This window comes from Rhinoraja longicauda, chromosome 29 (genome assembly GCF_053455715.1).
Source record: "Rhinoraja longicauda isolate Sanriku21f chromosome 29, sRhiLon1.1, whole genome shotgun sequence".
Lineage (NCBI taxonomy): Eukaryota > Metazoa > Chordata > Chondrichthyes > Rajiformes > Arhynchobatidae > Rhinoraja > Rhinoraja longicauda.
This window is the reverse complement of record NC_135981.1, coordinates 7419642-7444594: the sequence shown is the minus strand read 5'-3', so window position 1 is coordinate 7444594 and position 24953 is coordinate 7419642. Positions and strand designations below refer to the sequence as shown.

The window sequence follows — 24953 nt, the reverse complement described above, 5'->3', positions numbered from 1 at the left end:
TGTCCCCTGAACTTCTACACTTAATAAATACTCTGACTGATGAAGGCCAAAGTGCCGAAAGCCTCTGACCACTTTCAAGCAAGCATCAGGTCATAATTAATTTTACTTTATTCACAGGGTAACATTGATATAGATTATAGAGTATCTCAGTGGGACAGGCAGCATCTCTGGAGAGGAGGAATGGGTGACATTTCGGGTTGAGAACCTTCTTCAGACTTCTGAAGTTCTGAAGTCTGAAGAAGGGTCTCGAGCCGGAACATCACCCATCCCTTCGCTCCAGAGATGCTGCCTGTCCCGTTGAGTTACTCCAGCTTTTTGTGCCTATCTTCGGTTTAAACCGGCATCTGCGGTTCCTTCCTACGCATAGATTGTAGAGTCTGATTGTCCATGTAATCCGTCCAGACACTAGGGTATACGGGTCCAAGGTATGGGACAATGTAGGGAGATAATAAATCGTTTCAGTCTGGGCTACACATGATCTTTTAAAACCAAGCTGCCTGGTTTTAAAATTAAAATCTTTCCTTAAACAAATGTCACTTGCCAGAAGGCTGAGAAAAGGAAAAAAAACACACACCACAGATTGGAATGCAAACACTGAGTATCTCAAGAAATGTGTGCCAAGAATGAGCATTCAGCTGTAGCTGTGGATTGGCAAAGCTGGACGAGAGAATAAAAATCAGTTCAGGGTTTCTTAATGTGTGATTAACTAGTCCAAAACATGATCCCATCAGTAACCTTGGAAAATGATTTAACTCTCAGTCACTTTAACTTAACTTTAACCTCTTAGATGCCAGATAATGATGCAAAATCTAAATATCCCTGCTGGCTTTTTGGAGGTTTTCCTCTCACACAAATCTTAATATCACAGCTGCAATACAACTAACATGTTCAAATCTGCCATAATTACAGAACATAGAACAGTACAGCACAGACAAAGGCCCTTCGATTCACTATGTCTGTACTGACCATGATGACAATCTAACTAAACCTATCTGCCTGGGCAAGGTCTGCATTGATTTATTCAGTATTTGTCTAAATGCCTCTAAAATGTTGCTATCATAACTGCTACCACCTCCTCGACAGCGCGTTTTACACTCTGTGTAAAAGAAAAACTCCTCGCCCATCTCCTTTAAACTTTCCTCCTCTCAATTTAAACCTCTAGCATTGACATTTCCACCCTAGAAAAAAGTATCTGCCTATCAAAACCATCAATGCCTATTTTTATAACCTTTTATCAGGTCGTTATTTCAGCCTCGGAAACTACTGAGAAAACAATCCAGATGTGTCCTTATAGCTAATGCACTCCAATCTAGGCATCATCCCGGTGAATCTGGAAATGAATCTCACAAAACTATTCTGGACTCACCCAGAGAGTTGTGAATCTGTGGAATTCTCTGCCTCAGAAGGCATTGGAGGCCGTTTCTCTGAATGCTTTCAAGAGTTAGATAAAGCTCTTAAAGATAGTGGAGTCAAAGGATATGGGGAGAAGGCAGGAACGGGGTACTGATTGTGGATGATCAGCCATGATCACAGTGAATGGCAGTGCTGGCTCGAAGGGCCGAATGGCCTATCCCTGCACCTATTGTCTATTGTCTATTATTCCTTTTATCCTGTATCTATACACTGTGGATGGCTTGATTGTAATCATGTATAGTCTTTCTGCTGTCTAGATAGCACGCAACAACAAAAGGTTTTCACTGTACCTCAGTACACGTGACAATAAACAAAACTAAACGGAACCATTTTTAGTTGTTTATTTTGAAATTTGGCTTTTAAAATGATTTTTCTCTTTCTCCCATCTCTTTTTCATTTTATTTTGTTTTTAATTGTTTAGTTGTAACTCACGACTGTCAGAGAGTTGTGCACTGATGTCTGTCTCACTGTGGAACTTTTCACGATCTTAACATGTCTTGGTCTTACTTTTAGGAGTGCTACATTGTCTGTAAATACCGTGTCTTGGATGAGATGTCAAAACATAGAAAACATAGAAAATAGGTGCAGGAGTAGGCCATTCGGCCCTTCGGCCCTTCGAGTCTGCACCGCCATTCAATATGATCATGGCTGATCATCCAGCTCAGTAACCTGTACCTGCCTTCTCTCCACACCCGCTGATCCATTTAGCCACAAGGGCCACATCTAACTCCCTCTTAAATATAGCCAATGAACTGGCCTCAACTACCTTCTGTGGCAGAGAATTCCACAGACTCACCACTCTCTGTGTGAAGAAATGTTTTCTCATCTCGGTCCTAAAAGACTTCCCCCTTATCCTTAAGCTGTGACCCCTGGTTCTGGACTTCCCCAACATCGGGAACAATCTTCCCGCATCTTCCCGCAACATGGTTTGTTCAGATAAATATTAAAGACATCCTAGCATTTTTTTTAAATGAAAATTAAAATAATAATAATAATAATATTCATTTATTGTCATTGCAACGAGTACAACGAAATTAAAAAATAGCCAATCCTGACGGTGCGTACAAACATATATGCAATAAATGCAAAAACAAATAAATACATAAATACAATTAAATACAATTATATTAAGTACAAGATTTTTTAACGGTGTTGCCTAGTGCAAAGGTAGTGTTCAGTTCTCGTATGGCCCTGGGGTAAAAACTGTTCTTAAGTCTGTTTGTTCGGGATTTGATCGACCTGAAACGTCGACCAGAGGGCAGATGAACAAACAGACGGTGGCCGGGGTGGGATGGATCTTTTATTATTTTGCCTGCTCTACTGAGGCAGCGTAGGCTGAACAGGTGCTCCAGGGAGGGCAGTGAGCAGCCGGTGATCTTCTGGGCCGTCGTGATGACCCTCTGAAGGGCCTTCCTGTCCTTTTCTGAGCAGCTGGCATACCATGTGGTTATACAGTATGCCAGCACACTCTCGATGGAGCAGCGATAGAAGGACAACATGAGCTTCTCCTGCAGGTTGGTTTTCCTGAGGATCCTCAGGAAGTGGAGTCTCTGCTGTGCCTTCTTTACTGTGGTGATGGTGTTGGTAGACCAGGTTCCAGTGTATTCGTCTTTCGGCTGACCTCAGCAAATTGATTCAATATAACATTTGAGTGGTTGTGTAGATTTACTTCCTGTTTGCCAGCTGTGTCAGTTGACAGTAATCTTACCTCTGATTCAGGGGGTCACAGGTTCAAGATTCACTCCCGAGATTTGTGTGCAGCACGGTGGCGCAGCGATAGAGCTGCTGCCTCACAGCACCAGAGACCCGGGTTCGATCCTGACTACGGGTGCTAGCGGTACGGAGTTTGCACGTTCTCCCCGTGACCACGTGGGTTTTCTCCGGGTTCCTCCCACAATTCAAAGATGTGCAGGTTTGTAGGTTAATTAGCTTCTGTAAATTGTAGGATAGAACTAGTGTTGGTCGGCGCGGACTCGGTGGTATGAGTGGCCTGTTTCCATGCTGTGTCTCTAAACTAAACTAATCTTGAAGAATAAAAATAAGCTGACGTGTCAGAGCCCCTGTGAGGAAATGAGGCCCTGTCAGCGATACCATCTTTCAGATGTGCCATTCAGTCAAGATGTTGACTTTCTTTGCACTATTTCTTAGAACAACAGTGAAATTTTGCCCTGGTCAATATTTAACCTTCAGCCAACATTGTTAAGATATTCTGACAAAAGGTCCCAAACCTGAAATGTTCTCTTTCCACAGATGCTGCCTGACTTGCAGAGTGTTTCCAAAATTTTCTGTTTATGTTTCAGATTTCCAGCACCTGCTGTTTTATCTTTTCATTAAAACATATTGTTTGGTAATTATCATGTCAAAAGAAGGTAGGACCTTGTTTGTTGTTGTCACAAGATTCTGTGACTAAATATTCTATCAACATTCAATGCCAAGGCAGGGTTATGAAAAAAGATGGACATTAAGTGCTGAGTAACGCAGCGGGTCAGGCAGCATCTCTGGAGAAGGCCTTCTTAAGACTTCCGATCCGAAACGTCACCCATCTTTTTTCTCCAGAGACGCTGACTGGCCCGTTGAGTTACTTCAGCACTTTGTGTCCATCTTTGATATAAACCAGCATCTGAAGCTCTTTGTTTTTACAGGTTTATTGAAAACTGGTCTTCACACAGAGTGCATGTTCTTGGCATAAAACTTTAGGGTGAGCTGAAATCTCGAGAGATGCTTCAGGGTGGCATAGTGTCGCAGCAAATAGAGCTGCTGCCTCACTGCTCCAGCCACCCAGGTTCAATGTTGACCTCTGGTGCTGCTTGGCTACAGGTTTGCAGACCCTTTCAATGACTTGTGGGTTACCTCCGGGTATTCCAGTTTCCTCCCACACCCCAAAAAGTTTGGATCAGTAGGTTAATTGGTTACTGTTAATTACCCTTAGTGCAAAGGTTACAACAGTGAGAGGGTGAAATCCCGTTAGTGTAAATTACTTTAAATGGGTGCTTGATGTTTGGCTTGGATTTGATGGTTTAAGTGGGGGTCAGGGGGCGTGGGGAGAAGGCAGGAACGGGGTACTGATTGAGAATGATCAGCCATGATCACATTGAATGGTGGTACTGGCTCAAAGGGCCGAATAGCCTACTCCTGCACCTATTGTCTATTGTTTAGGGCCTTTTTCCCTGCTGTATGACTGTTGAGTATAATTGCTTTTTTTAAAAAGATATTGTAAATTACAGTATTAGATGTAAATAATATATTGTAAATTACTGTAGTACATTCAATGTATTAGGAGCATCATTATACCAAATATAGACACAAAGTGCTGGAGTTACTCGGCAGGACAGGCAGCATCTCTGGAGAGAAAGGGTGGGCGACCTTTCAGGTTGGGACACTTCCTCAGACGCTGAAGAAGGGTATCGAGCCGAAGCTTTTCTCCAGAGATGCTGCCTGACAAGCTGAGTTACTCCAACACTTTGTGTCTATCGTTGGAGCTTTGTTAGGTGCCTTTTCCTTTCCCATTTTTCATTTAAAATCTTGAAGAGGCTCATGAATGTTCCATTTTAAATGTTGAGCATATCGATAGCAAGGTTCAAAGCCTGCATTGTGGCATAATGGTAGAGGTGGGGGGGGGGGGGGGGATTTCAGTTACTGTGATGCTTCATAGATACTGGTACAACTTGAGGAATATAATTTCTGATAAGTTGCATCGCTGTGATGGTTCACGAAGAGACATGCCTTCTTCAAGCATTTCACTCAGCCTTAATTAAACAGCCAGCCATCTGTCTTCAGCAGCTGTTTTTTGTTCTTTCTTAAAACTAATAGGTTTCTAATTTAATTTATTAGGACTTGCATCTACTGGAATTAAAATGACAGGTTAGCAATGTAAGTAAATGGAACCTACACCTGGTTTAATTTGTAACTCTCGAACATGATCGTAATTACTCTTGCAAACTGTGACTGCAATCGGGTTGGGGCATGAAATACCACTAGGTGTCGTTTAATGAAACAAATATACCTGTCCGAAGTTTAAATTGATGCTGGAGGCTTGACCTTTGTGCAGGTTTGCTCTTTAGTTTGGTAGTACAGTATTTTCTTCTTAGGCCGTCCCTCAGAATTGAGCAGAACTTGCATCTCGTGCAGTGGGAACTGTGGGTTATTTTACAGATAAGCAAGAGGTGTTTGATGGGGCAAGAATGGAAATAAGAGGGCTATTTTATAGAATAAACAAGGCCCTGCAGATGGAGTATCCCTGTCTCCAAATGTGTAGTTCATTGAATACAGACCTTAGTGGGATGTCCAGGCTTCAAGGTTGGGAAGCATTTGTGTCCTTTGAGAGGACTGAGTATCACACACAAGCTGGGTCTTCTGTGAGCTTTAGAGATACAGCGCGGAAACAGGGCCTTCGCCCCACCGAGCCCGCGCCGACCAGCGATCACCCCGTACACCAGCACTATTCTACACACGAGGACCATTTACAATTTTGCCAAAGTCAATTAACCTATGAACCTGGACATCTTTGGAGTGTGGGAGGAAACCGGAGCACCCAGAGGAAACCCACGCGGTCGCAGGGAGAGCGTAAATCTCTGTACAGGTAGCACCCATGGTCACCCATGATGGAAGCCGGGTTTCTGGCGCTGTAAGGTAGCAACTCTACCATTGCGTTACTGTGCTGCCCTAAAGCATAAAGCATGATTTTGTAAAATAATATTTATGGGATGTAACCATTGCCGGCAATGCCAGCATTTATGGTCATACTCGGTCCTCAATTTAAGATTTCTTGCCTCTGTAAATAAAGGTGCAAAGGCCTATATGCCTGAGCAAAATGCTGCCATGATAGTTGTTAGTTAATAGTTGATCCTTAGCCATTTCTGATCTTGGCCCATTTTCAAGCTGTTCAACAGGGTTGTGCCGGAGCTACAGCGTTCAATTGCTGGATAACAGTTTAGATTCACAGACAATGAAGATGCATGTTGATTTTGCTGAGCAGGTTATTGAGAGTGATAATGAGGAATTTGCATTGCATGGTGTTTAAAAAATACAAGGGTGGCACCTTTTAGTGATCATATAGACAAGATGAGAGACTTTCAATTTGTGCAGCCGCTTTAAGTGATAGAAGTATACATTGGAAATTCAGCTGCACAGATAAATCCTCCTCATGTGATATTTCTGTTGATTTATTTTTGTTGAGGGATTATTCAGCAGGATATGCTGATTACGTATCTCAAAATGCTCAAACACTCTGCCGTCATTCCTGGAAGCATCAATTCATAAGTTTGTTTTAAACCAACAACCTCATTCTATCATGACAGCTGTCTGTCTATTTCTGATTTCATTGCTTTTACCCATCTCCGAGCGTAAGCAGGATATCAGATAGTCAGTAATTTTCTTTTACCATGTTTCATTTTTAAGAATTGTTTCCTGTTTAAGATGGGAACGGTGATTTGGGGTTATATTTTGTCTGAGGTAAAAATGTTTGCTGAACTGTAAAGGCGAAGGGAAGTCTGGAACTTTGTCCGAAGACAGCGGATGCTGGAAGTTAATTGTGATTTTCTGAGACTGCGACTGGGATTTTTGTTCACTAAGAGTGTCGAGGGATGGAACAAAGAGGAACAGAGTTCAGCTATAGTTGAAAGACAGGCATGCTCTAGGGTTTGGTGGTCTCTTCTTGCTCCTGTGTTTACTACTTTGCTCACTTTGAGTAGTTTGGCTTTTAACGTCTTTAGTCAGAGGGTAGTTAATCTGTGGAACTCATTGCCGCAGAAGGCCGTGGAGCCCAATCAGTGGATATTTTTAAAGCAGAGAGAGACAAATTCTTGATTAGAATGGGTGTCAAGGATCATAGGGAGAAGGCAGGAAAATGGGATTAGGAGGCAGATATCAGCCTTGATTGAATGGCGGAGTAGACTCGATGGGCCGAATGGCCTAATTCTACCCATAACTTGTGAACTTTGGATTTGGGGATATTTCCTCAAAGGTTTAACATGCTCACTGCCGTTTTTTTTCTCACTATTGGCCATGACCCAAGTAGACTCGGCAGTGGCACTGAACAGGTTAAGGCATGTGCGTGCATTTGTGAAAAAATAGGAAATACATGGGTGAGTGGAAGAAGCAGAAGCCAAATACGGCATAAGGAGAAAAAGATAAGGCTTGAGGGAAACAATATGGCTGAATTGCACCCGACTTCCCATGCTTCATTACAATTTATTGTTCTGAAGAACGTAATTTGTAAATAAGGACCATCGGACTAGATATTATTAAATTCAGTTGCTATGATTTCCGAGCTGCTTATCCAGTTACCTAATCACAAAGAGAACCTATCTATATGAATTCCTGACATATCTATATGTGTCGTATTTGTTCTTAAATAGAGCAAGTAGTTATGGAGCCTTCAGCAATGAGCCAGGTATCTTTACTAAGTTTTGAGTGTGGCATAATATAATAGCTATCGTGTAGAATCTGCCCATTTCTATACTGTGCATGCATGGTCCATGATTAAATTATAGCCATGCAGCTGCAGGGGCCACAGCTATCGACTAAATATCACTTCCCATCTCATTTGGACAACTTCAAACAATGGACAGCACAGTGGTACAGCGGTAGAGATTCTGCCTCACAGCGCCAGAGACTCAGATTCGATCCTGACCTCGGGTGCTGTCTGTGGGGAGTTGATACGTTCTACCTGTGACTGCGTGGGTTTTACTCTAGTTACTCCAGGCGGCACAGTAATGCAGCGGTACAGTTGCTGCCTTACAGCGCCAGAGATCCGGGTTCAACCCTGACTCCAGGTGCTGTTTGTGCAGAGTATCTCCCCTGTGACCATGTGGGTTTTTGCCAGGTGCTTCGGTTTCCTCCCGCATTCCAAAGACGTGTAGGTTTGTCAGTAAATTAGCTTCTGTAAATTGCCCCTAGTGTGTAGGATCGGATAGCATACTGATGATCGGCTTGCCTTGGTGGGTCAAAGGGCCTGTCTCCATGCTATATCTCTAAACCCAAATATTCTAGTTTTATTCTTGGCTTTGTGTATTTTGCAGCGTTTGATTGCAGAAGACTGTTTATTGGACTGAATATACAGAATCTAACATGTGAATGTATACCCTTGCTTGCCACAGTGATGTTTACAAAGCTCCATTAGTCAACACACCCCAGAGAATAATTTAATGTTAATTATATGTCATGAATTCATTTTTCTTATAACAGTTGGTGCAGCTAGCATGAATGTTCAAGCTCATTGACTTCTTCAAAATTTTCATGAATATTTGATCCTCTTTTCCCTCCTTGCAACCAATTAAAATCACAGGTATAAGAGAAATAGTGTTAGTTGTGTATTCATTAAATTTTGCAGCTGTGTTATTGGATCAGCTGGCCATGCAGAATGCCATCTTCTGCTATTACTGTTCGCATTAGGATTATTCTCCTCAGCTCAGAAACAGCGGGGGATTTACAGTTACTGCACTTTCTAAACTCAGCAGGTGGTTCATCGGATTTCACATTGATAGATTAAAGTCTTGGTGTGAATGCTTCTGGGCGTTTTTATTACTGATGGTGTGTCACTGGCAAACACACAATAGTCCAGTGCTGATTACACGTCCGAGGGAGGTATATTCTGCCTTGCTGTTTGCACCAGGGCCCAATTTCTGGCCGCTTCGAGATTGATAGTGGAGGAAGGGTTATATTTTGAGGCCTTTCTCCCCAGCTTTCCATTTTGACTCGAGACTGCTCCAGTAAGGATTGGAATTAGTAAGAAAGAGCTGCAGAATGCTGGTTTATACTGGAACAATATGCTGGACTAACTCAGCGGGTCAGGCAGCATCTCTGGAGAGAAGGAAAAGCTGAGGATTCAGGTGGTCTGAAGAAGGGTCTCGACCCGAAATGTCACCTGGTCCTTTTTTCCAGAGATGCTGTCTGACCCGCTGAGTTACTCCAGCATTTTGTGTCTATCCTAGGATTGGAATTACTTTGGTGGTGTAAGATTTGTGGAGGTCATGTGTCTAGAATTGAACAAAGTTGTTTTGGTGCTCTTAACCATGGAAAAAAAAAGGAATCTTCTTGATCAGATGATTCCCAGCAACTATGCAATGCTATTATGTGAGAGGGTGGCCCATTGACTTCCTCCAGCACTTTGCGTTTTAACCTCCTTGGTTTTACTATCTTGCAGCAGCTCATGAAGGATAAGAAGTGTTAAGAAACCAAGTTGGGTGGATGGATTAAAACAAAGGCAAAATATTATTTTACACCTGAAATGGAAAACAAAACTAGATCTGTGGAAAAACATTAGTGGGGTATGAAGTGATTAACGTTTGAAGCCAAAATCCTTCCCTTCGAACTCAGAAAAATTAAAAGATCAGGGAAAGTGCGGAAAGAACCTTCTGTTCTTTCTGGAACCTTCTGGAATATTGGTCAAAAAATGTACAGGAAAGTAAATGAGCTTTTTTGTTGCGTGCTATCCAGTCAGCGGAAAGACCATATATGATTACAATCAAGCCATCCACAGTGTACAGATAAAGGGTAAAGAGTACAACATTTGGTGCATGATGATTTCTGATCTGTTGGCGTAGAGGTTTACAAGTGTGGAACAATTGTAATGAATGATTGCAGATCCACTACTGTGGGCCCAACATGCAGAGAGTCGCTGGGCTTTATCACCATCGCCATCTCTAGGAGTGGAAAGTATGGGTCTATGAAGATATAAATGGAAGAGCAGGATCATTGTCTTAAATTACAAAAGGAAGACATTGAGTGGATCCTGGTAATGCTGATTATTTTGAATAGTTGAACTCGGGGTTGAATCTGGACTCCAATGTGCCCAGTGGCAGATACGATGCTGTTCCTTGAACTTGTTCAGCTTCTCTGGAATAGTACAGGAGCCTGAAGAGGTCAGAGTGAGAATGAGGTGGAGAACTAAAGATGAAGCTGCAATCCTTGATATCTGAAAAGAAGAAAAGATTTTTCATTGAACCATCGAATGAGGCAAATGTTGACCTGAAGCTGTGGATTTGACTGAGATTGAACCAATGCCGCTGAATATACTTGAGATATTGAATGCATCTGTTCCAGTGACCCCAATCAGCAACTGCAAACTTTAATTTCAGCCAAACAGCCCGGTTAAGGCAATAACTCCACGCCATTTTACCTTCCCTTACAACGACGCAATTTCGAATTCATTGACAAATGAAGTTGTTTGAATTAGGCCTTGAAAGTAAATTTTCCCACTGGTGTTATCTGTGAAGTGATGTGCTGTGTACAGAAGCGATAGATTTCATTGTTTGGCACGGTGGAAATGTTGAAAGGGCTGCTGCAAGATAACGTGTTGCCAATTGACTTTGTTACCTCCCTAGCACGACGTGCAATTGTTATCCTGAAGGTTCAACTGCATGGGGTTTCCAAAACGGCAAAGAGGTTGTGATGTTTGAGTGATTAATTTCCTGCCAATGTGCGATATCAGCAGTGGTTTTGTTCGCAGCTTTCTCATCTCTGAGTCAGTTCCACTCACATGACGGTGGCACGAACCGACGGCTTCAACCGACACTCCAGCACAGGACCTGAGATTACTGTACTGTCGGAGATGCCAGCCTGCCTATCAAACAGACATTAAACTGAGACCCGCTTCAGTCACTTTGAAGAAAAGCAAGGGAGTTGACCGAGATGTACAGACTAAATTTCACCCTTCAAATCCACGTGACTATATGCAGTGTGTAGGAAGGAACTGCAGATGCTGGTTTGTACCAAAGATAGATACAAAGTGCTGGAGTAACTCAGCGGAACAGTCAGCATCTCTGGGGAGAAGGAATGGGTGATGTTTCAGGTCGAGACCCTTCTTCAGATAAATTCATATACATTTGTACATTCATGTGCATATGTATATACATCAAAATATACATTTTCTGGTCAGTGTCATGTTTCTGTTTGTACCAGCTTACCGTGAACTGGCCACAGAGTTTCCCACAGTGACTGCATATCAAAAATATTTAATTTATGATGAAGTACTCTGAACCATATAAAGGAGCTACATAAATGCAAGATTTTCTTTTTCTGAAATGGCAAGTTAGAGCTGATTGACCCCAGGTCTTTGAGGCATTTGACTGCAAAGTACATTTTATGTCCTATTTTCTCTGCAGTTTTCGTAATTATTTTCTTCTGGAAGTGCTGATTCCAGATAGGGTCATAACATCAGGGATCCGCAACCCCTTTTGGTATCAATGTTTCATGATGGAGTGGAAGGGAAGAGAGATCCATCCAATCTGTCCTCACATTCGCAGTGCCTTTTAAATCACCCCTCTTGAACCTGATGAGGGAAGTAAACCAGATTTATAACAAGCTGGAAAAGTTATAAAAGAGCCAGTTTCTCACTGGCCCAGATCAATTTATTTATTCATTTATTCATTGATGGATGTGGATACCACTGCCAGTTCAACGATTTGATGTGCATCCCCATTGATTCCTGTCTTTCAGTTTAGAGCCAAGCAGATTGCTGAGACAGGAGTTGACTTCAGTTAAATGGGCATGGACAGGTTCGGGTGGCGCAAGGGCAGCACAGTGGTGCAGCGGTAGAGTTGCTGCCTTCCAGCACCAGGGACCCGGGTTCGATCCTGACTGCGGGTGCTGTCTGTACGGAGTTTGCACGTTCTTCCCGTGACGCGTGGTTTTTCTCCGGGAGCTCTTGTTTCCTGCGACGCACAAAGGACAAACAGGTTTGGAGCTGAATTGGCTGCGGTAAACATTGGTAAATTGTTCCGAGTGTGTAGGATAGTGTCAGTGTACGGGGTTATCGCTGGTCGACCACCAAAGGGCCTGTTTCAGCTCTGTATCTTTAAAGTCCAAAGACACCAGATTTCCTTCCTTCAATGACATGAGTGAACCAAATGGAGGTTTTCAACAGTCCATTCGTTTCCAGGTTGGTTCCATTAACGAGACTAGCTTTAATGACTTGAATTAAACTCCTCGGCTTCCTTGATGAAATTTGAACACGTGTCTGGATCATTGGTCCACAAATCTGGCTGGTAGTCCCTGTAACAACTGCTGTGCCACAGAACCGTTTGACCTGCATTGATCACGGCTTCAGCCTGACGCTGGCTGGAAGGAATTCAGCAAATCAACATTCACTGCAAGCAGTCTGCGGGCTATTCGATGACCACTCTTCACCGAGCCAGTGTCAGCGAGCAGATTGAAAGTGCACAGCCTCACACCTGGCTCCAATCCATTCTGTCTTTGTCCATTTTCACAGACTCGTGCATGCACAGATACTCGGCCCACCGCCAGCCTGATTTAAACTTGCCTGAAATTTGCTGCGCCCACGTTGTCTTTGGAGGAAGAGAATAAACCGCTTTGCACAATAATGCTCCTAGCCTCCAGAGCTACTTAGGGCACATTGTTTATAATGTAGAACTACCTTCAAAGGCAGGTCTGTAATATAAATGGAGTATCGGAGTGCTCCAAGACAGGTTTAGTGGATGTTAGTTTAGAGTACAAAAGGAGCCTCACATTTGGCAATAATTAACAGTAAACATGAACATTTTGGCATGTTTTTGCTGTGGCTGAATTCTATTAAAATCAGCTGTATTTTATCAAAGCAAAAGCAGATATTTGCAGGGCCGTAACGTTTATCAGCTGCAACATCTACTGACCTGCATGTATTACTGTTGAACTGAAATTAACTTCAAAGCCATGAAATGGATCAGAGTTTGAACATTATATTAGTATTAAAGAGTGAAATGAGAAAGCTGTTCGGAAGGAAGTTGATGGTGGCTTTCACGTGTCTGTACGGGTTTTTTTGCAAGTGCCCCATCGGTAGTTTCGCACCAAGCCAGGGCTGAGGAAAAAGCTTTTGTGGTGGCCGCTTGTCATGTGAAAATGTACTTCTAGTCACTGATGTTCACTGTAATGTTCTGATTATGCTGGTGCTGCTACGTTAGAACGGAGCAGATTTGTGAAAGGCCGGCAACGTGTTCAGTCCAAGTCATCGGATTCCCATCAATGAGTTCTGATGCGGAGAGCTTGCAAGATGATGACAATCTGGCCACATGATTAATTTGTAAACAGGCACTAATCCCTTGTGTGGACCATACCTTAATACAATGTGGTATTGTGTGATGTTTAGGATTATGGTGGTGTAGAGCTCTTCACTCTATTCCGCCAGTGTCGTCTATTGTATGTTGAGAACTGATAAAGATGTCACGGTGGAGCTGCAGCGCCAGGCATAATTGCTGACCCCGAGTTGTGTCCAAAATTGCACGCAACCTGAGACGTGTGGTTTCATGTGCACACATCACAATCTGCCATGCTTGTGCCAGCACAGTGTAAACAATTTGAGCATGAATAATTACTTCTTAATTTTTTTTTTAAGTTCCTTGATAATTTCTGGTTAATTTGTCTTTGATTTAAGCTTATTAATCTCCGTGTCATTCCAGCACTTGTTAGAAACCCAGTTTTAACTGATATATAATGACTTTCAATAAAAACGATATATATATATATACATACAAAACCTTTTAAAACATGTCAATTCCTGCCTTATTCTACAAAGAGGCAGCTTGCATTTTAAGAGCGTTCTGAATGCCTGGAAGCGAATGGAATTGGTAGAAACTCACACTGGTGGTTAACACATCCTTGGAGCTCAGCCACACTCATAAGAGAAGGCAACTTCTCGTGTCACACCGTATAAGATGAACACAAGAGGATGCAGAGAGATGATGGTTCTGTGTTCAATCTATGATGCCACTATTTACATTGGTCTGTTCATTCCAAATGGATAACTGTAATCAGTTTACACTGCTTTCATTGAATTTGTTTTGATTTAATACCCAGTTCTTTGCAGGCATTATTTTCTTACATAAATTGGTCAAACTATGAAGCTATGTGCATGCCTTCATTGGACATGGCATTGAGTATAAGAGTCAGGAAGTCATGTTGTAGTTGTATAAAACTTTACGTTCGGCTGCATTTGGAGTATTCAATTCTGGTTGCCCCATTACTGGAAGAATGTGGAGGTTTTGGAGAGGGTGCAGAAGAGGTTTGTCAGAATGTTTCCTGGATCAGAGAGCATTGCCAGGATGTGACGATTTCTGCAGGGTAAAATGTCAAATACTAGAGAGCAGAGCTTTAAGATGAGAAGGGAAAAGTTTAAAGGACATGTGCAGGGCAAGTGTTTTTTACACAGTGAGTGATGGGTGCCTGGAATGTGCTGCCAAGGGAGGTGGTGGAGGGGGATATGATAGTGATGTTTAAGAGCAGGTACATGAGCGTGCAGGGAATGGAGAGATATGGGCCGTGGACCGAACAGATGGGGTTGGTTTAATTTGCCATCATTGTTGGCACGGACCTCAGGGCGACAGGGCCATAAATGGGATTTGTCAGAGTTCAGGACTTGCATTCTCCATGCTGTTTCTGATCATAGCTAGGCCGACAATGGCTGGCATCAGCCAGAGGCCAATAGTTTCTGACGTGAAGAAAAGGGAATCGATAAAGTGAACATTGTGAGCTCTTTGCATTCTTTCATCTCTCAAGCGGAGAATTAGTCAGATGAAGGAACTAGTCAAACGCATGACTTTTGATGTGAAAATATCAAGCAAGATTTGTTTCTAAACATTGGCCAGAGAGAGGAAGCAGAGAACGCCACTCGGACGGTATCATTCAGAGGAAGGAAGCGTAGGTAAATGAATAAAAATGAATAAAAGTACTGCAGATGCTGAAAATCTGAAAGTAAAGCCTGAAAAGGAGGAAATGTTAAGCAGCTAAGGCGGCATTTCTGTTTAATATTCTTTCTCAGAATGCGGGCTGGCATTTATTATCCATTCCTAATTGGTTGAACTGAGTGGCTTCCTAAGCCATTCCATGAGGCAATTAAGAATCAATCACATTGTTGTTGGTCTACAGTCACTGAGTAAGGGCAGTGAATTTCCTTCTCTGACAGCCATGAGTGAGCCAGATGGTTTTTATGTCAATCTAATAGTTTCATGTTTGCTGTTCCTGATGCTAACCCTTTCCTTCCAGATTTAGTTAATTAACTGATTTCCAACTCTCCAGCTGTCATGGTGGGATTTGAACTTACCTTTGGATCATTACTCCAGCCCTCTGGATTAGCATTGCAGTAATACTGTCATTCTGTCACTGTGGTAGACTCAAAATGCTGGAGTAACTCAGCGGGACAGGCAGCATCTCTGGAGAGAGAGGATGGGTGACGTTTCGGGTCGAGACCCTTCTTTAGTCTCTCTCGAGATGCCGCCTGTCCCGCTGAGTTACCCCAGCATTTTGTGTCTACCTTCGATTTAAACCAGCATCTGCAGTTTTTTCCTTCACATTCTGGGGAGAGGAAAACAAAGTTAACATTTCAGGTCAATGACCTTTCACCAGTAGGAGTAAAGAGCCATTGAACTGAAGGGTTAACTCTATTCTCTCTCTGTGGACGCATCCTGACCCACTGAATGTTTCTAGGATTTTCTGGTTTTATTTAATAAATTCGGAATGCAGATCATTATAAAAATAAGTGTAGGTAAAGAGAAAATAATTTAACGGTATTTTACTGCAGTCCAAATATGAAGCACGGCAAACTGGATTGAATTAAATATCAATTCAAACGCACCTGAGAAAATAGTTGAGAGCCAAAGGGCTTGCTTACAGTTTTGGTGAAGTGAATTAAAAATCATTTGAGGACATGAAAAATGTTCCCAATGTTGGGGGAGTCCAGAACCTGGGGCCACAGTCTTAGAATAAAGGGGAAGCCATTTAAAACTGAGGTGAGAAGGAACTTTTTCACCCAGAGTTGTGAATTTGTGGAATTCTCTGCCACAGAGGGCAGTGGAGGCCAAATCACTGGATGAATTTAAGGGAGAGTTAGATAGAGCTCTGGGGGCTAGTGGAGTCAAGAGATATGGGGAGAAGTTGGGCACAGGTTACTGATTGTGGATGATCAGCCATGATCATAATGAATGGCGGTGCTGGCTCAAAGGGCCGATTGGCCTCCTCCTGCACCTATTTTCTATGTTTCTATGTTTATGTGCATGAAATAATTCTTGGTTGAAAATGAATAGTCATGCAGACCAACACTTCACTGATCAAGAAACAAAAATGTTGTATTAATATGGCACCTTTCCTGTCCCTTTTAGAACTCCTCAAAGTATTTTGCAGCTAATGAAATGTACTTGATAAAATAACATTGGAAACATAACAGTTTGCACGCAGGATGTACTAATCAGATAGACATTTTAAGAATGTTAATCGAAGAGGGATATTTCCTAGGATACTGGGAACAATTCCCAAGGATTTGCTGGCTCTGGAATGGGTCCAGAGGAGGTTTACAAGAATGATCCTAGGAATGTGTGGGTTAACATATGATAGCGTTTGATGGCACAGGGCCTGTATTTGCTGGTTTAGAAGAATGAGGGGGGACCTCATTGAAACGTACTGAATAGTGAAAGGCTTGGATAGAGTAGATGTGGAGAGAATGTTTCCACGAGTGGAAGAGTCCAGGACTAGAGATCATAGCCTCAGAATTAAAGGACGTTCCTTTAGGAAGGAGATGAGGAGGAATTTCTCTAGTCAGAGAGTGGTGAATCTGTGAATTTTTTTTGCCACAGAAGGCTGTGGAGGCCAAGTCAGTGGATATTTTTAAGGCAGAGTTAGATAGATTCTTGATTAGTACAGGTCAGAAGTTATGTGGAGAAGTCAGGAGAATGGGGTTAGGAGGGAGAGACAGATCAGCAATGATTGAATGGCGGAGTAGACTTGATGGGCCGAATGGCCTAATTCTGCTCCTATCACTTAGGACCTTATGACCATTGTTTAGTTGTTTAGTATTGCACTGAATTGGACTCGATCTAGTAATTCCTACATTGAAAAACAACACAAAATGCTGGAGGAACTCAGCGAGTCAGGCAGCTTCTCTGGAGAACGTTGGTAGGTGATGTTTTGGGTCGGGACTCTTCATCAGACTGATCGTGGTGGGGTGGGGGGAGGGGGAGGGAGAAAGCTGGAAAAGATATGGGGTAGGACAAAACCTGGTGAATGATAGGTGGATACAGGTGAATGGGATTAAAACATCACCTGTGCATGTTCTCCAGAGATACTGCCTGTCCCGCTGAATTATTCCAGCGCTTTGTGTCTTTTTGTTTTGTAAACCAGCATTTGCGGTTCCTTGTGTCTACAGTTCCAACCGTGAGATATATAGAAACATAGAAAGTAGGTGCAGGAGTAGGCCATTCGGCCCTTCGAGCCAGCACTGCCATTGAATATGATCATGGCTGATCATCCAGAATCAGTACCCTGTTCCTGCCTTTTCCCCATATCCCTTGATTCCGTTAGCCCTGAGCTATATCTAACTCTCTCTTGAGTGCATCCAGTGAATTGGCCTCCACTGCCTTCTATGGCAGAGAATTCCACAGATTCACAACTCTCTGGGTGAAAAAGTTTTTCATCATCTCAGTCCGAAATGGCCGACCCCTTGTTGACTATCGACTGCCAAATGTCAGGCAAGTACTTTGCCACAAGGCGCAAAGGTCGGCGGGAGAATGAGTCATCCCCTTCCCACATCCTAACCACTGACTCAAGAGTACTTTTGGCAGGGGCTTGGAAGCAGGAAGCAATCTCTCTGCCAGCCAATGATCCAGAAGACCAAAAGATAAACAAAATAAAAGGGATGGCAGTAACAGGTTCCAGCGTTTCATGCCTTGGAGTAAAATAATGTTGTTTTATGCCCACGTTTCGTAGTGAATGTTACAAAACACCTACTCTTTGAGTTATTGCCAAGGCTTTAGATGTGTGGTTGTGTTTGCTCTTATATATTAATCAAATGGATGCCTATCTGAGCAGCCAATAAACGGCACTGAAAATACCATGAGGTCATGGGGATAATGAGCACGTGAAGTCTTTTAATGACATTCAGCAATGAGATAATAATAATAATAATAATGCATTTTATTTATATAGCGCTTTTCATATACTCAAAGACGCTTTACAGAGATTTTGAGAACATAGGGAAATGAATAAATAGATAAATAAGTAAATAAATAAATGAACAGAGAAAGGAGATAGAAGGTGAGGTGACCTTCAGTGGTTGAAGGCAGTACTGAACAGGTGAGACTTCAGCGATGTTTTGAATGTGGTGAGTGTGGAGGAGTCTCTAACGGTTTGGGGTAGTGAGTTCCATAGGGTGGGAGCAGCGATGGAGAAAGCCCTGTCCCCCCAGGATCTGAGTTTGGTCCGGATGTGGGGGGATAGGAGATTGGCAGCGGCAGAGCGGAGGGTGCAGGTGGGAGTGTGCCTGTGGAGGAGGTCGGTCAGATAAACTTGCTTGTCATTTTGCTGTGCATTTTTACTACATTTTTTTAAATGGAATTTGTGATAAAGACCAGGATAATATCTGATGATAGGCACAAAAAGCTGGAGTAACTCAGCGGGTCAGACAGCATCTCTGGAGAAAAAGAATAGGTGACGTTCCGGGTCGAGACCCTTCTTCAGGATTCTTCACCCTTCTTTGTGCCTATCTACGGTTCAAACCATCGTCTGCAGTTCCTTCCTACACCATGAATATCTCCTGTGCCCTCATGAATGCCAGATTGTAACGGCAGGTTTAATGCATGGTTCTGTTGGAGATGGGGGTTGGCGGGGGGGGGGGGGGGGGGGAGGGGGAATACTTCAGCAATCTCTTCAAGGCTCTGAATGCCTATATTCCACCCTCTCAAGTTTGCCTATTTATGCAGAGGGTGGGAAGAGAACAAAGAAAATGAGGGATCATCTTGAGATTGTGCCTGGACGAGTAAAGATTGTATGTTTATTTTTGATACATTCACGTTGTTGCTATTTTCTTATTGGGTATCCCTCGTACATCAACCCAAGACAGTGAGAGTTTTACGAGGATGTTTACTGTGAGTAACATTGGTTAATTGACAAAAAGCCATTTGTCCCCAGTGTGTGTGATAGTGCTGGTGTACAGTGTCATCGCTGGTCAGTGCGGATACAGTGGGCCAAAGGGCCGGTTTCTAAAGACTGTCATGCACTTTTTCGGGATCTTCTCATTTTATTTTTCAGTCACGTTTGGAATCTGGGTCATCTTAAATCATTGTTAAAAAAATCATGGCGGGTTTTTTATATTGCCGATTTCCTTGTCTCACCTCGTGAAGATATGAACTCCTTACGGTTAGATGCATAGTATTCATGTCTCCACAACTCCACCAAAATAACCATGCAAGATGCTTCCTGATATCAGGAAGCCATTCATTGTTGCAAACCATCTCGACCAAGGCTCATCTTACGACTTACAATAGATGTGCTCTTCCAACAGATGCAGTTAAACTGTAACCAGAATGTTCATCCCAGCTAAGTTTCATCTCCCTAAACTAAAGATGTCAATGCCAAAAATAGCAGGCCTATGGTTCATTTGACTACATTTCCCAAAATAAACACTTACTGAGTTTTAAACCCAAGTTCATCTGATTGTTTCAGCCTGTACTCAATAAATATACTCAGAAAGCTACATGGATAAGTGAGGTCGCGTACATATATACATACAACTGATCAGAGATAGACACAAAATAACTCCGCGGGACAGGCAGCAGCTCTGGAGAGAAGGAATGGGTGACATTTCGGGTCGAGACCCTTCTTCAGACTTTTGTGTCGATCTTTGGTTTAAACCAGCATCTGCAGTTCCTTCCTACACATACAACTGATCAATCCCATTGTAAGACAGTGGATGTATGATTCTGTACGGCATGATGCATACCAATACATTGATAATCATATCAATGTGTTTACTTGTTTATTAAAGAAATGTTTTCTTAGAGAAATGGATACTAACTGACATTTCATGTTTGCAGGACTCCTGTTTGCTTTCACGTCAGAACTCTTGGAGAATGCAATAAATCTCTCAGCTACATGGTAAGTTTGTCTTTTCTTCATATCTTTATGAAACAAATCATGAAACGTGGAGCTGAATTTTCAGGTGGGGATGTAACTGCAATTATATCTTTTGAAGGTAGGTAGTAGGTAGGTAGGTAGGTTTGTAGGTAGGTGAATTGGCTTGGAATAAGTGTAAATTGTCCCGTGTGTGTAGGATGGTGTTAATGTACGGGGATTGCTGGTCGGCGGGGACTCAGTGTGCCGAAGGGACTGTTTCCGCGCTGTTTCTCTAAACTCAACTAAACTACACTTACGGTTAAATAGCTTTCAAGAGTACGACTGTGAAAACAAAAATCAGTAAAAAGACACGGAATAGCAAAGACAAGGGAATCATACTGTGCATAATTCTTTCAGAGCATCGTGCAGGTATGATGGGGCAAATGGCTTCCTTCTGGGCTGACAGCTTTGAAAGTGTAGTGTTTCAGCACAGCTTGAAAAATTTACAAAGTGCTTTATGTAAAATGCACAACAACCTTGAATAATGATGGGATGACCTCTAGCAGACCATGAGAGAATTATCACCAGGTGAGCAATGATCTGTTTAGTTCTGTTTAGTTCTAGGCAGGTAGCATTGGTTGTCTGTTTTGGCGACTGGTAGGTCAGCAGAACAAATCCCGCCCAAGTTCATGTGCTAAAATGTAAAATCAACAATGAGATTGAACTTCATAACACAGATGGAACAAAGTGCACTCCCGTCATCTGATGCCTTGCTCCTCCGATTCTGCGATTCCTGGCAACTCTCCCTCTCGACACCAGCTTTCAGATTCCGGTTCCTGACGCTAATTTTAAGTTGTGGCGCTGCAATTAAATGGAAGTTCTTCCTCTGACTTCAAAATAAAATTGAATGGCTACTGTCACGTCTCTCCTTGGACCAGCGAGCGATGAATTGCCACGTCCACCTTGTGTTCAGCTCCAACTGGATCCAATTAGCAATTTTACCTCCATGTTTTAGAAACAAAAGAGGCCTTTGGAACTGTGTTTGAAGTCGTGGGGGTTGCCAAAAGGAACAATGTTAAGTCACAGATTAGAATATTGCCGAATGTATATGTATGAGATCAAACTTAGAGTATTTTGGGAAATTTCCTTTTGGGTCACATGGTACTGTTTCCTCTCCAAGCAAAGAAACAAAACGTTACATAAGTGTCTTGCTTATTTTTATTTTTAAAGATTGTATATGCCCCACTTGATATTTTGCCAAAGACAGCTTTAAGCACATCAAAACCAAATTGAAATTGCTGCTGAATGTGCATCAGAAAGCTTCTGAAGTAGAGTCACCACCCAGCCTTAAACTGATTAGCCCTGCCCACACAGATCACAGGGAAATGTGATCTGAATCCCACTTTCTGTTTGTATTACAAAATGGTTGTTCGTTCTGGGTCTCTGATGTGGGCTTATGTGGTTGTCAGGCAAGAGAGGGAGTATTTCTTGTTCTCTTCATGTTCTGCCTCTTGCTGAGGTGTTGGCTCAGGGAGGCCTGGAAACTATTCTCTATTTATGAAACCAGACACTGTTAGTTGGCAGTTTGACGGTAGAAAGCATCGCTGTGGAATCTAATCTGCATTGCGTGCATGGACATTTTCCATGAAAGGTGTAGGCACTAGATAGTGAGATCAGCATCTATTTACTAAAACTCTCGTTTGTTTGTTCTTGGACTACTTGGATAGTCAGAACCTATTTCTCACGGTGGATATGTCAAATACTGGAGGCTACAGGTATGTCAAAGGGCGAAAGCTTAAAGGAGATGTGTGGGGCGCTTATTTTTACATAGGGAGTGGTAGGTGTCTGCCAGGGGTGGTGGTGGAAACAGTTGTGATAATGACTTTCAAGAGACTTTTAGACCGATACATGAATATGCAGGAAATGGAGGGATGATGGAGCACTTGCAGGCATTCGAGGTTAGTTTAATACGGCATCATGTGCGACTCAGATATTGCGGGCCAAAGGGCCTTTTCCTGAGCTGTACTGTTCCATGTTACATGTAACAGGCCATTCAAATAGTCAGTGTAGGAAAGAACTGCAGAAGCTGGTTTAAATCGAAGGTGGACCCAAAATGCTGGAGTTTGAAGAAGAGTCTTGACCTGAAACGTCACCCATTCCTTCTCTCCAGAGATGCTGCCTGTCCCACTGAGTTACTCCAGCATTTTGTGTCTACATCCAAATAGTCAGTGTCTCCTACGTGTAGAGAAATCCATGCTTTCTTTCCTCTTCAACTCTTTTATAAAAACTTTGATTGACACCACCTCACACTGTGGCATTATGAAGTTCAGACGACAACCACATGGTTAATAAAATCTTTTAGCTCAGATTCTCTCGAGGACTTCTTGAATAAAATAACGATGCTGTGCATTTACTTTTGTGAGTTCGCCTCGCACTCTGTAGAATGCCAAAAATAGATTGAAATTTCATGCTTGGATCATTTCGCTGCAATGCATTAGAGTAAATTGAAATGGGATATGCAGGTGCCCCTGGGATTGGGCTCCAGAAAGGCCAGTGTGCCATCGTATCTTGATGGGAACTGGGGCAGGAATTTGCAACAAAACCCTGTGCTGTTTGGCTCAGGAATATTTGGTCGCCCGGATGCCAACTGAAACAGAATGCTTAGCTGCCCCATCTCGCGTTGCACTGTTGGTGCTGGGGTACTACACGAACAGTGTGAAGTGCCTTGCAATGGAAGCTGAGCTGATTGTGGTAGATCTTTCAAGGCGTAACATGTGCTGGAATAATTAATGGTGCACAGGTGATGGCAGCTGTTTTCAGTTTTCAGGATCAGATCCATGGACAGGTCATGCTGGAGTGTAATGCCATGTTACAGCTGCCAAGCACTGCATACTTGGATCAGTCGGGACCACATGAGCACCCTTCCATAAGACTTCAAGCAGGATTAGACTTTGTTATTCCACTCTAAATATAGCGTGATGTTAAAATCCTCTGAAGTATTTATCTTTGCAATCAGCAATAAAATATTTCAAAAATGTCACTTTGTTAAATTTTTTATGCATTAGGTAATGAAATGAAGGCACTTTTATAAGCCCCAGAAACTGCAGGTTTAAAATCTTGACTAGTTTGTGCGCACTGCAGTTCATTTGTGTCAGAAAGGATTTGGATGATGGACTCTGGACAAATGAAATGGTAAGCTTGGAATCGGATCATTATGCCTCTCCATTTGCATTTATTCTAAGGTAAGATAGGACTGAATAACACTATATGTTGGATATCATTCGGATTTCATAGAGTTGTACAGCGTAGAAGCGGGCCATTCAGCCCACCATGTCCATGCCACCCTTTTTGCACATCTTCTATATACTAAACCTCTCGTTTGTTTGTTTATTTGTTCCTGAACTACAGCCAAAACAGTACACGATAGCACGACAATTTTAGGCCCACCTTACTCACCGTCGTCCCTTTGGTGCTAATGGAAGAAGTTTCATTGAAATCAGTTATTCACATTTTAAAGTTTAAATCTATCTCCGAGGGAGAGAGGAAGGAGGGGGGAGGGAGTGAGGGAGAAAGGGAGGGGGGAGGGAGGGAATGGAGGAAGGGGGGAGGGAGGAGTGAGGGAGGGGGAGTGGGTGGAGGAGGGGGGGAGAGGGGAAGGGGGGTGGAGGGGAGGGGGAGAGGGAGGGGAGGATGAGAGGTTTGGGCCCAACGGGTCCACTTGATCTAGTTTACTCTAATACCATCTGTACCACAGCTTTCCATAACTTGCGTTTTTACGTGTCTGTTTAAATGCCTTTAAACATAGTGATTACATTTGATTCCACCAGCTCCATTGGCAGAAATCAAGCACTTGCTGTGTAAAACAAAGGTACCCCTGGAATTCCCATTAAAACTCCTTCCTGTCACATTAAATGTCTGCCACCTTTTCGTAATATTTCTACCATTGGAAAAGGATTTTGACTACCTACCGCCATCTATGCCTCCATAATCTCATGTACGTCTACCTGGCCCCTCCCTCAGCCTCTTACAGCTAAGGAGAACAAGTCCAGTTTATCCAAGAATGCTGGAGTAACTCAGTGGGACAGGCAGCATCTCTGGGTAGAAGGAATGGGTAACGTTTCGGGTCGAGACCCTTCTATCCAAGAATGCTGGAGTAACTCAGCGGGACAGGCAGCATCTCTGGATAGAAGGAATAGGTAACGTTTTGGGTCGAGACCCTTCTATCCAAGAATGCTGGAGTAACTCAGCGGGACAGGCAGCATCTCTGGATATTAGGAATGCGTAACGTTTCGGGTCGAGACCCTTCTATCCAAGAAAGCTGGAGTAACTCTGCCGGACAGGCAGCATCTCTGGATAGAAGGAATGGGTAACGTTTCAGGTCGAGACCCAAAACGTTACCCATTCCTTCTATCCAGAGATGCTGCCTGTCCCGCTGAGTTACTCCAGCCTTTTGTGTCTATCTTCGGTGTAAACTGGCATCTGCGGTTCCTTTCTACGCATCCAGTCTATCCAACTTCTCCCCACAACTAAAGTCCTCCATCCCAGGTGAATCTCCTCTGCGCTCTCTCCAAGTGTAATCATAGCCTTGTCAGAGCTTTGGATGAAATCAGCAGGGAGAATCTGTTTCCACCGGACAAGGATGGGTCAATGGGGAATCTAGATTCCAGCTAATGAGCAAAACTCTGGTCGGGAAATGACAAAATACTCATGAGGCAACGGCAAATAGTTGT

The 24953-nt window shown here is 42.9% G+C and overlaps 1 protein-coding gene across 6 annotated transcripts in view; it reads left to right on the top strand.

Moving 5' to 3' along the window:
• raraa (retinoic acid receptor, alpha a) overlaps positions 1–24953 on the top strand; it is a 524616-nt gene that overhangs the window by 199791 nt on the left and 299872 nt on the right. For 5 of the 6 annotated variants that reach the window (XM_078424857.1, XM_078424854.1, XM_078424855.1 and 2 more), the window contains one exon: positions 20205–20265. The gene's annotated coding sequence lies outside the window, so the exon portion shown is untranslated. Of the gene's footprint in view, positions 1–20204; positions 20266–24953 lie in introns of those variants that run through there. The other variant, XM_078424863.1, reaches the window with a different exon arrangement.